General features: G+C 45.5%; 1 protein-coding gene across 3 annotated transcripts in view; it reads left to right on the plus strand.

The window, feature by feature from the left end:
• Positions 1 to 13,210, plus strand: part of cnbd1 (cyclic nucleotide binding domain containing 1) — a 345,231-nt gene that overhangs the window by 53,652 nt on the left and 278,369 nt on the right. For 2 of the 3 annotated variants that reach the window (XM_085992714.1, XM_085992717.1), the window contains exon 4: positions 5,311 to 5,457. The gene's annotated coding sequence lies outside the window, so the exon portion shown is untranslated. Of the gene's footprint in view, positions 1 to 4,049; positions 4,219 to 5,310; positions 5,458 to 13,210 lie in introns of those variants that run through there. The other variant, XM_085992716.1, reaches the window with a different exon arrangement.

A 13,210-nucleotide genomic window follows, 5' to 3' on the forward strand; every position in this document is an offset into this window, starting at 1 on the left:
TGGTCATGGGTGGATCTGCCGCAGCGATAACATCTCTTGAAACCCTGTGTCATTTCATGGGTGCCGAAGTCCTGTGTCTTTTGTTGTATCTCTGCAGCTCCTCTTGCGGCTGCTTCGTATGATACAGCCATACTGAAAGCCTTGTCCAGTGTTAAATCTTTTTCAGAAAGCAGCCTTTTCTGTGTTCCTTCACTTAAGAGACCGCAGACGAATTTGTCTCGAAGATAATCTGCTAATCCTGCCCCAAATTGGCAGTGTTTTGATAGCTTTCTTAATTCAGTGAGGTAATCAGCGTTACTTTCATTCTTGTGTTGATTTCTCTTGAAGAATTTGAATCGTTCTGCTATCAGCAGCGGTGTTGGGTTTAAGTGCTCCTGTAGGGTATCAACAATTTCTTTAAAATTCTTGTCCTTTGGTTTGGCTGGAGTGATTACATTTCGTAACAGCCCATATGTCTTTGCGCCCATTAGATTTAGCAGTACTGAAGCTTTTTTTTCATCTTCTATTCCATTTGCGGTGCAATATACCTCCACTCTTTCCACATATGTGGTCCAATCCTCTATCTCGTTATCAAAAGCATCAATATTGCCAGACTTAGGCATCCTAGAAATAAAATGGCGCTTCCCGCACTTTTCTTTCTTTTCTGCAGAGAAGATATGGCGCTTCCCGCGCTTCCCCGCCGCTGCTGCCGATGACAACGCTGTTTTCTGTGGTTTCCGTTCTTTTTATTTATTTATTTACAGTTGGAGACTTTTTCCTGCCGGACTCTCTCTCTAGGTCTGAACGCCGACCTGCTTGCAGCGCCGGCCGTCTCCCGAGTGCTCCCCGTCTGTTACTGCTTGCCTCCGCTTTCGCTGCTTGGCCCAGCTGTACAGCCAGCCGCTGGAGCCCCAGCCCGACGCTGAGGAAGGATTATTGTAGTACCTGCCACCAGCTTGGCTAGCTTTTTCTTTTTCTTGATTTTTCTTCAACTTTGGACACCAGAGGAATCGATGTCCTTGAGGTGCTGCTGAATTGCAGGTAAGTCTGTTTCCAATTCGTCGCCACTGTTGTGTCTGTGTGTTGATAGAGACACTGAAGACAGGAGTTGGTTTCATAGGTGTTTACTAAACAAAGTCTGGAGGGGAACTAACTGATACAACACAATATACAGGCTTATATAGCCCGAGTGGCCATTACCGGCTTTACAGTACACATGGGGCTCTTAAAGGCACATACACTACAATTTTCCCTTGATTGGCCTTGTTAAGCCCGCCACTGGCCAATTAACAGGAAGCGGGTCTGATAACATCATTTGATGACGCGTCATCTGCCGGTTTCCTTAAAGGGACCATGCGCAATTTTATTTTGACAGTTGATTTTTCAGTGTTTGACAGCATTGAGGTGCTGAAAACACTGACAATTACTGCACAAAGGTGAACTCTTGCACCCAGACTCTTCAATGACTCCCTCCATATGTTTATGGAGGGAGTCACAGTATGCAGGGAGGTTCTCTTCCCTTCCAAGGGCGGAAGAGATGTCCCTAGGACACCAACTTACCTTGCACCTCCACCCAGCCCTCTCTAACTACTTTATCACTTCCCCATCTCACTCGCCACCCCTCACACTCAACCTCATTCTACTGCAAGCATACTAACTAACAACACACAAGGGTGGGCACTTGAGAGGTTTAGCCAATGTCCATGTGAAATTTCTGGTAATGTGGGGGGTGATTTTCTCAATGGGAAGCTTTTGGAGGCAGGACGCCCACTTGTCCAGCGGGCTTAGCAGGCCAATTAAGAGAAAGATGGTTGCAGAGAACGTCAACGTATGACATTTAATCTATCAAAAATTTTTGACAGATGAATTGTCATCGTTTGACAGCTCTGTGAAGCTGTCAAACAGTGACATTCTCTGTAGTTTGATGAGGCCTTGAATTCAAGACCTCATCAAACTTCTTTCTTTCTTTTACAGAAATGAGATGGTTGTTGCATCTGAGAATGCAATGGCCATCTGTCATCTCCAACATGGAGATCCGAGACTCTCCACATACACGCCGACTGAAGCCTGCAGGAAGAAACAAAGGTAAGCACACTTTTACTAACACTCAGATACTCACCTCTCCACGCTTGCACCCATCACTTACCTTCACAGCACACTTTGGCACCCCCCCCCCCGACCCCCACTGACCAAGTACTCACCTCGCTGACCTGCCGGGTTTCGGAGCCTTCGGGAAGCCCGCACTTGTGAGGGCAAAAAGGGGATAATCCTATTTTCTGCCTGTTAATTACCTGTTAACAGGCAGTTAATAGACGTTAATCCCTTCCCGCCTCCAAGGACACGGGACCTGGCACGGGACGGCTACCCGCCTCCTGGCAAGATGGCATGGAGGCGGGTTGGGCACCCACCCCCAAATTCTGCCATTTTCCCGGCAGTCCCGCCTCCATACCCACCTTCCCAGGGCTGGCAAAATCGGCCTGTGTTGTCATACAGTGAAATCTCTTTTTCCAAAAGTGCCCCTTATTGGACAGATCTGAGCTAACATTGAGAAGTGTCTTACTGAGTTCCAGTGATTGTTCAGTCATAACTCACTCCCCCCCCACCCCGCCCCATTATAGTGATGTGTGTGCATGGAATGGCTTGGACATTAAAGGGATGCTTCATGATGCTGGTGTGGGATGGTGTCAACCTGGTACATCATGTGGCAGCCAGGGTTTACAGCATCAAGTGAAGAAAGTCTCGCCATGGTGATGCCATCGCTAGCCTCCTGGCCAGCAATGTTGTCAGGTGCTGATGCCCTGTGTCCAGTGCAGCATCAGGTGATGGCGGCGAAGGTTGGTGATGAGGTTGGTGATGTTGGTGTTGTGGGTGATTGTGGAAGGATTCGGAGGACCAAGGTCTGATTGTCTCATTGGCTCCGATTATTGCTGGAATAGATGGCAGCTGCAGGTGAGATGACAGAAGCGATCTCTCACTGGTGAGAGAGGTTCTCCCAATGTGCTGGCACTGGACATACAGTTGGATTTAAAAACTTTTAAACTGAAGACATCTGTTTATGCATTAAAAATGCAGTAACCAACATTTTCTTTGCTCTGAAACTCACCATCTGCAACATGGCATCCTTGACACCACTTCTGCAGCTGTCATCTTTTCACAAACATCAGGCCAGACTTACAACATGCCACACTTACCTGGCGTGTTGTCCGGACATCGTAAAACCTGACCCAGAAGCTGGAAAATCGAAAAAGACCCTGAAAACTGCTCACAAGTACCTGTTAATAGGCAGTTAATTGCCTTTAATCCGTTTCCCGCCGCTAGTTGTCGGGTCCATTCGCAAATCGGGGACCCGACACTCGGGAAGGTTGTGTGGAGGCGGGATGATGGCGGTTGCGGAACCTCTCTTGACCACTCCTTTGTGTTGTCAGACTGCTGGTCTGCCATCCAGTCTAGGATGAGGTACTATCTCCTCCAGTTAAACATTGGGAAGGCCAAAGCCATCAGCCTAGAAATTCAATTGCACCCACAAATGGGTGTGCACTGCACTCTAGTGTTCATATGGTCCCAGGTAGCATGTTAAATTTGTGCTACAACAACTTAATTTATACACCACCCCTAATGTAGTAAGACATCTCAAGGCTCTTCACAGGGACGTTATTAAACAAAATTTGACACTGAGCCACCTAAGAAGATGTTAGGGCAGATGACAAAAGCTTGGTCAAAGAGGTAGGTTTTAAGGAGCATCTTAAAGGAGGGGAGAGAGGCAGAGAGGTTTAGGAAGGAAATTTCAGAGCTTAGGGCTTCGCAGTTGAGGGCACGGCCGCCAATGGTGGAGCGATTAAAATCAGGGATACGTAAGAGGCCAGAATTGGAGGAGTGCAGATATCTCAGAGGGTTGTAGGACTGGAGAAGGTTAAGTTTATGGAGGGTGGAAAAAGCGAAGCTGGCCAAGAGAACATTGGAATAGTCTCAATTAATTTATTAATTGGGTAAGAAAGCAATAGTGAGGGCAAACATAAGATTTACATTAATGTACTGAGCATGACATCCTCAAAATACAGAAATTCCTTAACTAAATGTAAACTTGGACGTGAAGCTGATCATAACTTTCTGTGGGGGTTTGCTGCTAACTTTGCAGAGAGCCTCCTGCCCTTTTTTCTCCAGTGGCTTCAGGACTGCGAAAATGGAGAAGGTCTGCTCAAGATAGACTTTACAACTCTTGGAATTTCACCCAGGAACAAAGTAAATCAAATACGTTTCCTCTATGATTGTATTAGACTGTCAGACATCCACAATGTGTAATTACATAGGAAGTTTGCTGATCAGGATCCTCTTGCACCCTTTGTTTATCCACGAGTATTGCCAAAAGTAATTTCTATGCTCAAAAAGTATAAATGTATACCGAAAAACAGCTTTATTATTTTGTTATAAAAGGTCAGGCAACATCTGTGGAAAGAGAAACAGAGTTAACGTTTCAGATCGATGACCTTTCGTCAGAACTATTTTGTTAATAGGCTACAACAATGTGCACGATTTATCATATGATTTTGCCCATTTGCTTGGGCACCGTTTGTTGGTTTCAGTCATGGCAGGGTTGCAAGTGCTGGTATAGGGCAAAAAGTGGGCAATGCAGATTGAGCAGTGGGAATATGTATCATTTTTCAAGTTCTGAGGAAGGGTTTATACCTCAAACATCAATGAACTCATGTTTCGTCGATGGATCCTACCTGATATGCTGAGCATCTCCAGTGTTCTGTTTTTGTTTTACATTTCCAGCATTTGCAATATTTTGCTTTTTGTTCATAGTAAATTGAAAGTAAAAGAAGAACTTGTATTTATGTAGCGCATTTCCCGACCTCAGGATGTCCCAAAGCCAATGAAGTACTTTTGAAGTGTAGCCACTGTTGTAATGTAAGAAACGTAGCAGCCAATTTCCACACAGGTCTGACAATTAGCAATGAAATAATGACAAAATAATCTTTTAGCGATGTTGGTTGAGGGATAAATATTGCAAAAGACACCAGGGAGAACACCCCTGCTCATCTTCAAAATAGTGCCACGTCCACCTGAGGGAGCAGACAGGGCCTATGTTTAACATTTCAACCGAAAGACTTCAGTTCCAGCAGTGCAGCGCTCCCTCAGTACTTCACTGAAGTGTCAGCCTGGATTACGTGCTCAAGTCTCAAGACTTGTAAAGCAGTTTGCAAGTAATGGAATATGCTTCTTACCAGATGTATCAAATGCATCTCAAATTAGAAAACTGATTAAACTGCAGGTAACATTTTAAGCAAAATAATTTATTTTTGCCTATAATTTTATGCTTTTTTTAAACAGCAAATCACACAAGAAATCATATATAAGTGAATCAGTAAAAGATGTTCCTGGTTATCTGGAGAAACTACAGGACAAGAAAAATGTGGAGGATACAACTCATCATTTCAAGCAAAAGGTTAAAACTCTAATTAGGATACTTAGAAAGCTGTAAGTATCAGTATTACAAAAAATGAGTAGCGTGACAGTTATTCTTTAAGTACTGATTTTAAAAACTCACTAATTTAGTAAAAGTAACCAATTGTTTTTAAAATTATTTTAAATTTGTCCCATGCTAAGAATTAAATTCCAAAGCATACAAATAATACACTATTCTTCCCACAATTTGTGTTATATGTTTGTAGCAAATTACAATTAGTTGACATGATCAGTGTTAATGAGGCGCAGTTTTAAGAACAGTTTTGTGCCATAGAACCATACCTAATAGAAGTTGGATTGAGACTGTCCAAACAGGAATCATATAAACTGTGCATCCCTTTAGCTCAGATCAAACCTAAATCCTGGAGATGAAAGGACAATGTTCTAACTTAGTGTGCTGCAGAGCTCTGCTCATGAGAAAAAATACTTTTGAATGAACTGGTTAACCAGGATTGGGTAATTAGAAGTTAACTGCTATGAGGTGACCCTCGGTTGTTACAGAGGGCATTGCAGGAAACTTTGGTTTATCTGGAGGTTAACTGTCCGGAATGCTCGAGCCACCGGCAAAAATCAGGAGCCGTTTCGTTAGGTTTTTTTTCTTTTTGTTGCTTTTTTTCACCAGTCAGGCTCTGCAAGGTCTCGCTGAAGCTGTTGCTAAGCTACAGAGACGCTTGCAAGGTACGGCCGACTGTTTAGAAGCTGTTGCTAAGCAACAGGGTTTGTTGCCAGATACGGAGCTCAAAATCTCCGTATGTTTCAACATTAGCGCTGGTATGTCCGGCAGTTTTGATGGGACGGCAACAGCTCGGTCCCGTCGGTGCCGGATAGCACAAAGTTTCCTGTACTTCAAAGCTCTGGAGAAAAGCAAAAGACTCCACTTCTATGTAAAGTTGGTTGGTTAGAGGTGACCAACCATTTCAGATCATAGATTAGGGTGATCTGTGATATTTTCCAGTGATATTGGCATTTAGAATGAAAGGACATAGATATATTAAATGTAAGAGATTTAGGACAGAGAGCAGGAGAAACTTATTCATACAGAGGGTTGTGGGGCTATAGATTGCACTACCAAAGTTAATGATTGAAGCAGAGACCATCTCAACATTTAAGAATAGGCTGGATAGTTGATGGGCGGAAAGGGGGGAAATAAAGAGATATGGAAACAAAGTGGGTACATGAAACTTGGACTACAGTTTGTGTAGACGTTAAACACCAACATGGAATTGGTTATGCTGACTGGCCTGTTTCTGTGTTGTAATTTCTAAGTAATTCCTCCTAAACCTTCATAAAACACTGGTTAGGCCTCAGATGGAGTATTGTGTTCAATTATAGGCACCACACTTCAAGAAGTATGTCCAGGCCTTGGAGAGGGTGCAGAAGAGATTTACTAAAATGGTACCAGGAATGACGGACTTCAGTTATGTGGAGAGACTGGAAAATCTAGGGTTATTCTACTTGGAGCAGAGAAGGTTAAGAGGAGATTTGATAGAGATGTTCAAAATCATGAAGGGTTTTGATCGAGTAAATAAGGAGAAACTGTTTCCAGTGGAAGAAGGGTTGTTAACCAGAGGACACAGATTTAAGGTGATTGGCAAAAGAACCAGAAGCGACATGAGGAAACATTTTTTGACGCAGCGAGTTGTGATCTGGAATGCATTGCCTGAAAGGGTGTTGGAAGCAGATTCAATAGTAACATTCAAAAGAGAATTAGACAGATACTTGAAGGGAAAAAATTGACAGGGCTATGGGGAAATAGCAGGGGAGTGGGATTAATTGAATAGCTCTACGAAAGAGCTGGCACAGGCATGATGGGCAGAATGGCCTCCTGTGCTGTATCATGCTATGAGTCTATGATTCTATTTGATGAGTCTATGGTCATACTTCAACTCCCTAGCATCCAAAAGGGTGTCCTGTTTGCCGACCTTCTCTTCCTCTCAATACTGTGTCAGATTTTGCTGAAAAACTAATGGAGTCTGAACGACACACGCTGTTATTAATGCACAACTCGGCCAGCAACTTGTAGCGAGGAAGAGATACCCTGTGAATTGCGAATCACCACAAGTTACAGGCTGATTTGCACCACTCTGCTGTTAGCTTCGCGAAAATGGCATCTCGCGTTTAACCTCCCTGTGATTTTCATAAGAACATAAGAAATAGGAGCAGGAGTAGGCCATTTGGGCCCTCGAGCCTGCTCCGCCATTCAGTAAGATCATGGCTGATCTGGTCTTGGCCTCAACTCCACTTTCTTGCCCGCTCCCTTATTGTTCAAAATTTTTTTCTATCTCCATCTTAAATATATTCAACGACCCAGCCTCCACAGCTCTCTGGGGTAGAGAATTCCAAAGATTCACAACCCTTTGAGCAAAGAAATTCCTCCTGATCTCTGTTTTAAATGGGTGAACCCTTATTCTGAAACTATGCCCCCTAGTTCTAGATTACCCCATGATCCTCTCTGCATCTACCCTGTCATCCCCCTCAGAATCTTATACGTTTCAATAAGATCACCTCTCATTCTTCTAAACTCCAATGAGTATAGGCCCAACCTGCTGAACCTTTCCTCATAAGACAACCCCTTCATCTCCGGAATCAACCTTGTGAACCTTCTCTGAACTGCCTCCAATGCAAGTATATCCCTCCTTAAATAAAGAGACCAAAACTGTACGCAGTACTTCAGGTGTGGTCTCACCAACGCCCTGTACAGTTGTAGCAAGACTTCCCTACTTTTATACTCCATCCCCCTTGCAATAAAGGCCAACATTCCATTTGCCTTCCTAATTACTTGCTGTACCTGCATGCTAACTTTTTGTGTTTCATGTACAAGGACCCCCAGATTCCTCTGCACTGCAGCATTTTGTAGTCTCTCTCCATTTAAATAATAATTTGCTTTTTTATTTTTCCTCACATTTTCCCACATTATACCTGTGTGCAGCAGCGCCATGCGTGTCGGCACGTAGTGCCGTGGTACTGCAGGCCTCACCCCTGACTAAAGAGTAGGGGTCTAGCGTAGCACGCACGGGGCCCTGCTGGACCACTGGGGGGGGAGCGGAGTGCTGGTAAAAGAGTCTCTTGAGTGCCAGACTGCCCGATCGCAGCTGGTACCCCGCAAGAGGAGGTGAGAGGGGGCAGGTGCTGGCAGGCGGCCTCAAAAAAATGGCCGCCCGGCACCTTGCCTTTCATTTATGCCACCCCGGCCGCAAAACTGCCACCCTAACCCTGTCGGACATGGCGTCCGGCGGTAGGTCAAGGGGCGCGAGCTAAGTTTGCGGTCAGGACGCGAGCGGGGCGCTGTGCACGGCGATGATGTTGTCGCCAGAGGCGCAGCACCGCGGGGCACTACCAGCTATTGCCACCACTAAGCTCCCGCTGAATTTTGTGGGAGGTGTTAGTGGTGCTGCGCCCGGGTGCTAACGGGATGCGCAAAGCATCCAAATTTTTCCCCACAGGTGTGGTCTCACCAAGGCCCTGTACAATTGTAGCAAGACCTCCTTACTCTTATACTCCAACCCCCTTGCAATAAAGGCCAACATGCCAATTGCCTTCCTTATTGCTTGCTGTACCTGCATGCTAGCTTTCTGTGTTTCTTGCACGAGGACACCCAAATCTCTCTGAACACCAACATTTAAAAGTTTCTCACCATTTAAAAAATATTTTATTTCCTATTTTTCCTACCAAAGTGAATAACCTCATATTTCCCTACATTATACTCCATCTGCCACCTTACTGCCCCCTCACTCAGTCTATCTATATCCCTTTGCAGACTCTTTGGACTCGATTTTAATTGCTCTGAGGAGGTGGGTTTGGAGGCAGGTCTGTTGTGAAAATCAGGAAAAATGGCTTCAGACACCCAATCCGCCTCCATCCCGCCCCCACCCGATTTTCGTGAGTCTGTTTAGCCGCTCCCAAACTGGCCCATCTCCAACCGGATTAACTGCCTTGCTAATCCTATTTTCATAGTGGTTTCCCATTTTCCTGCTTCTGGCTCCTGTTTCCCAACTTGTCAGAAACAGGCCAGGTTCAAGGAGACGAGTTGCTGGAGGACATGATTTGTATGTATTGGTGGAGCACTTTAAAGCGCCCCTGAAACATGGCTGACATTCAAATGCAACAACTTTGCGGTTGTAGGTATGGGATAACATTTTGCACGTCTACTGACCGTCTGACTGTTCAAGCTGACACCCATCTGCAGTGTGTCATGAATGGAATAATTTCAGGCCACTTCGACTGTGCGCTTGCAAGATTGTTACCTCAAATGAAATCTATAGCAAAGGGATGGGAAACATTTATGCCCTCTCATCCTGGTCCTTATAATCGGGAGATTAGCAGCCGCGTGGCTCAGCACAGATCTTCCTGGGAAGAGGAGCAGGAGGAGGACGAGGGGAGCCTTGCATGCCCTGTTGTGACCAATGCAGCATCCCTCCAGTTCACTGCTGCCCGTCAACCAGGGTATGCACACTGCCATGCCTCACTACCATAAGCTTACTCTTCAACCATAGGTGGCCACCATATGGCTATGTAATTGCAGACGACACCTGTCCAACGTCATACATCATCTCTGCTATACCCTGTTATTTCCTACCACTTTTACCATCAGTATTACAAATGCAAGTCGCCCTGAGCCCTCAATGTGCTTTTGCCATTTCCCATAACACATAGGCCGCACAATCAACTGTTTGACATAATTTATCTTTAACATGACAAAAGAGTAATATACGAGCAAGAGTCAGAAAAAAAATAAACATCACCGAAGTGAGTCCCCTTGTGACTATATGTGCTTAATCTTTCTCTTACGCATGCTTCTACGTGGTGCTTCCCCTGTGGCTTCAGCAGATGTAGAGGCACCTTGCTGACTAGGATGCTGCACCTGCTTAGACACCTTTGGCGGGCCTCCTCTGGGTTTGGGAGCCTGGGCGGGCTCTTCAACAGTCTGCTCTTCCTGCAGCTGTGCAGGGGCTGAAACGGCCATCTCAGTTGTCTCTGCAAAGTGGGTCTCTGACCGAGGGCTCCACAGTGGCATGGTCATGTGATCACTTTGAGAGGAGCCCACGTTCCTTCTGTCCTGCCAGCAACATCCCTCTCATGGGTCAGCCGCACCTCAGTGCTAGCAAGTGGCAGTAGAGCACCTTGCTGTACTTCAGGGGGATCATGAGGACCCATATCTGTCCTCCTCAACAGGACGTCCATGAAGCTCTGGTCTCTCTGCTCAATAGCTGCCCATCGCTCCTCCAGAGATGTCATTCTATTCAGAACAGTCACCATGTTTTCCTGACTCTGGCGACTTATTTCCTCCATGGCCGTAGCCATCCTTTCCACTGAGGTAGCCATCCTTTCCACGGAGGGTGCCATCCTATCCATGGTGGTGTGTTCATGCACCATTGCCTCCACCATGGCAGTGCTGATGTTAGAGATGGACTTCTCCATTCTCTCCACAATAGCACTAATCCTGGAAGCAAACCCTTCCAGAGACACCTGCACTTGTTCCTGTATTTGAGGAACCGCTCTTTTTCTGGATGGCCCCAGAGGCACAGCGTGTGCATGCAGCTCAGCAGAGCTAGGAGAGTCCTGCGACATCCACCAAGGACTCTCCACTGCTGTCGCTGTATCCACCATCTGCTGATGCTCACTTGTGCGCTGTGATAGACCAGGTACTCTAACTCGCAATGGCCCCACCGAGGTGTGCGTTGATGCACTGGTGCTGGGTGCACGGAGTCCTGGTGACGCTGGTCCCTCAGAGGCTTCAGGTTCCTCTGAGGAGATGTCTGGGTCTTCATCCTGGATCGTGGGGAGGGGGGCGCTCGATGGTCCTGTGGGAGAATAAAGGCTTGAATTAGACATCTGATATTGATGTAGCAGGCATATCCTTTTGAGCAGATGATACAAAGCGATTCTCTATGAAATCATATTCCATTGCTTTCTGAGAAGGATGAAACTCTATTATGTCACCAGCTTCCTCTAGTATGCCCGTCTCTCCATCACCCACTTCCAGGTCCTCGCCACCTCCAACAATCTTGTTTGCTGCCTCCTCAGCACTGGTCAATGTTGCAAGGGTAGGTGTTCCTCCTCCAGTCATTGCTCTCTCCCTCTTACTGTGGGCTATCTTTTCCTGCAAGGAGGGACACAAGCGGTGTTTCAGCCACAGTGATGAAGTGAGTGTGATTAATCCCTACCATAGAAGCTTTGAGTGAGTCGAAGATGGGGTAAGGTGCCAAGAGGGAGGTAGCTCCCTGTGCGTTGTTAGTTGTTGTCACTGCATGACAGTGAGAGCGAGTCTAAGGGGTGCATAGGCAGGATGTTGAAGTGATTCAGTGCAGAGACAGAGATGGATAGGAAAGGGTGCAAGGGAAGTAAGAGTAAGGTGACATGTGATGGAGGAGGTTTACAACGCAGAGTGCTGGTGATGAGAGGAAACATCGAGAAAGACAGAGGAAACATTGAGAGAGAGAGAGGGGAAACATCGAGAGAGACCAAGATGGAAACATCGAGAAAGACTGAGGGGGCACTTTATTTATTTAATTTTAATTAATTAATTAATTAATTAATTAAATTTATTTAATTATAAGTTGTGAGTTCCTCACGATGCTCTCCCAGTGCGGCCACCCTGTAACCAGAGATTATTCTAGAAGCCTTTGTAGAAATATCAATGTAATTACTGTAGAAATTACTTTTTTTACATTATTGCTTGTTCATTTTATGTGCTGTCTTTTATTTATTTTATGTCTGCTTTATTTATATTTAAAGTATGTATGCGTGTATATGTCAGTATGTGTTTTTTTGTGATGGCGCCGATGAAGATGGCTGCCGTCCTTGCGAGCTCCGTGCGTACCAGGCAGCTAAGTGTTCTTGCTGCTTGGTGCTCTCGGCTCGTCAAGAAAAAAGCATTTCACTGACTAGATTACACTTCTTGTATTTAGTTATGTGACCAATAAAATTGAAATTGAATTTGAAAATTGAAATTGAAATTGAGAAGAGAAGGGAAGCGGAGTGAAGGCAAGCGAGATGGGATACTCACTTTTGATGTTCTCACAAGATCATTAATCCTTTTGCGGCACTGGATCCATGACCATGTATAAATGGGCCTTGCGCTCACCTCCTGAACAACGCGCAGCCAGGCTGCCTTGGTCTGCTGAGGAGCCTTCCTCCAGCCATCAGTGTTAGATCCGTGTATCTTGATGTTATGTCCTTCAATAATTAGACAAGAGACTGCAGGGAACGATCAACAGGTGTTTACTGAATGAGGGTTACGCTAGAACTAACTGTGCAGATCCATACTTAGGGTTTATATACAGGTGTGGTCACTGCCGGTACTACAGTATACAGGAGCTGTAAAAAGTAGTTCTCCCCTTAAAGGTACATACATTACAGTTCCTCCCCTTTTAGATTAACAGTACCATAACACTCATTCAACAATTAAATATCAAACTAATTACAATTAACACTTTTAACATGCAACATTAACTGAAAATAGTCTATTTATAAATTCAGTCTTTGGGGAGGCTTCCTGATCCTTTCTGGATAGCGCCTTTCCCGAGTGTCTTGCTCTTGGTGCGGAGGCGATTCTGGCCCCCTGTCGTCGGTTGGTTCATCCGCTTCCGATGCTACTGTTTCTGGGGTAGATGCTACCTGTACGTCGGGTTCATCACCAGGTACGTATGGGCGAGACATGGGGTTGACTCGTTCCTGTGACTCTAGGATCTGGTCAACATGGCATCTCACAATGTTCTCCCCAACATCCACTGTGTACATTAGTGGCCCCTGCCGTGTGCATATC

The sequence above is a fragment of the Somniosus microcephalus genome, chromosome 7 (genome assembly GCF_052327205.1).
Source record: "Somniosus microcephalus isolate GS21.2 chromosome 7, FLI_Smic_1.0, whole genome shotgun sequence".
NCBI classification, from domain to species: domain Eukaryota; kingdom Metazoa; phylum Chordata; class Chondrichthyes; order Squaliformes; family Somniosidae; genus Somniosus; species Somniosus microcephalus.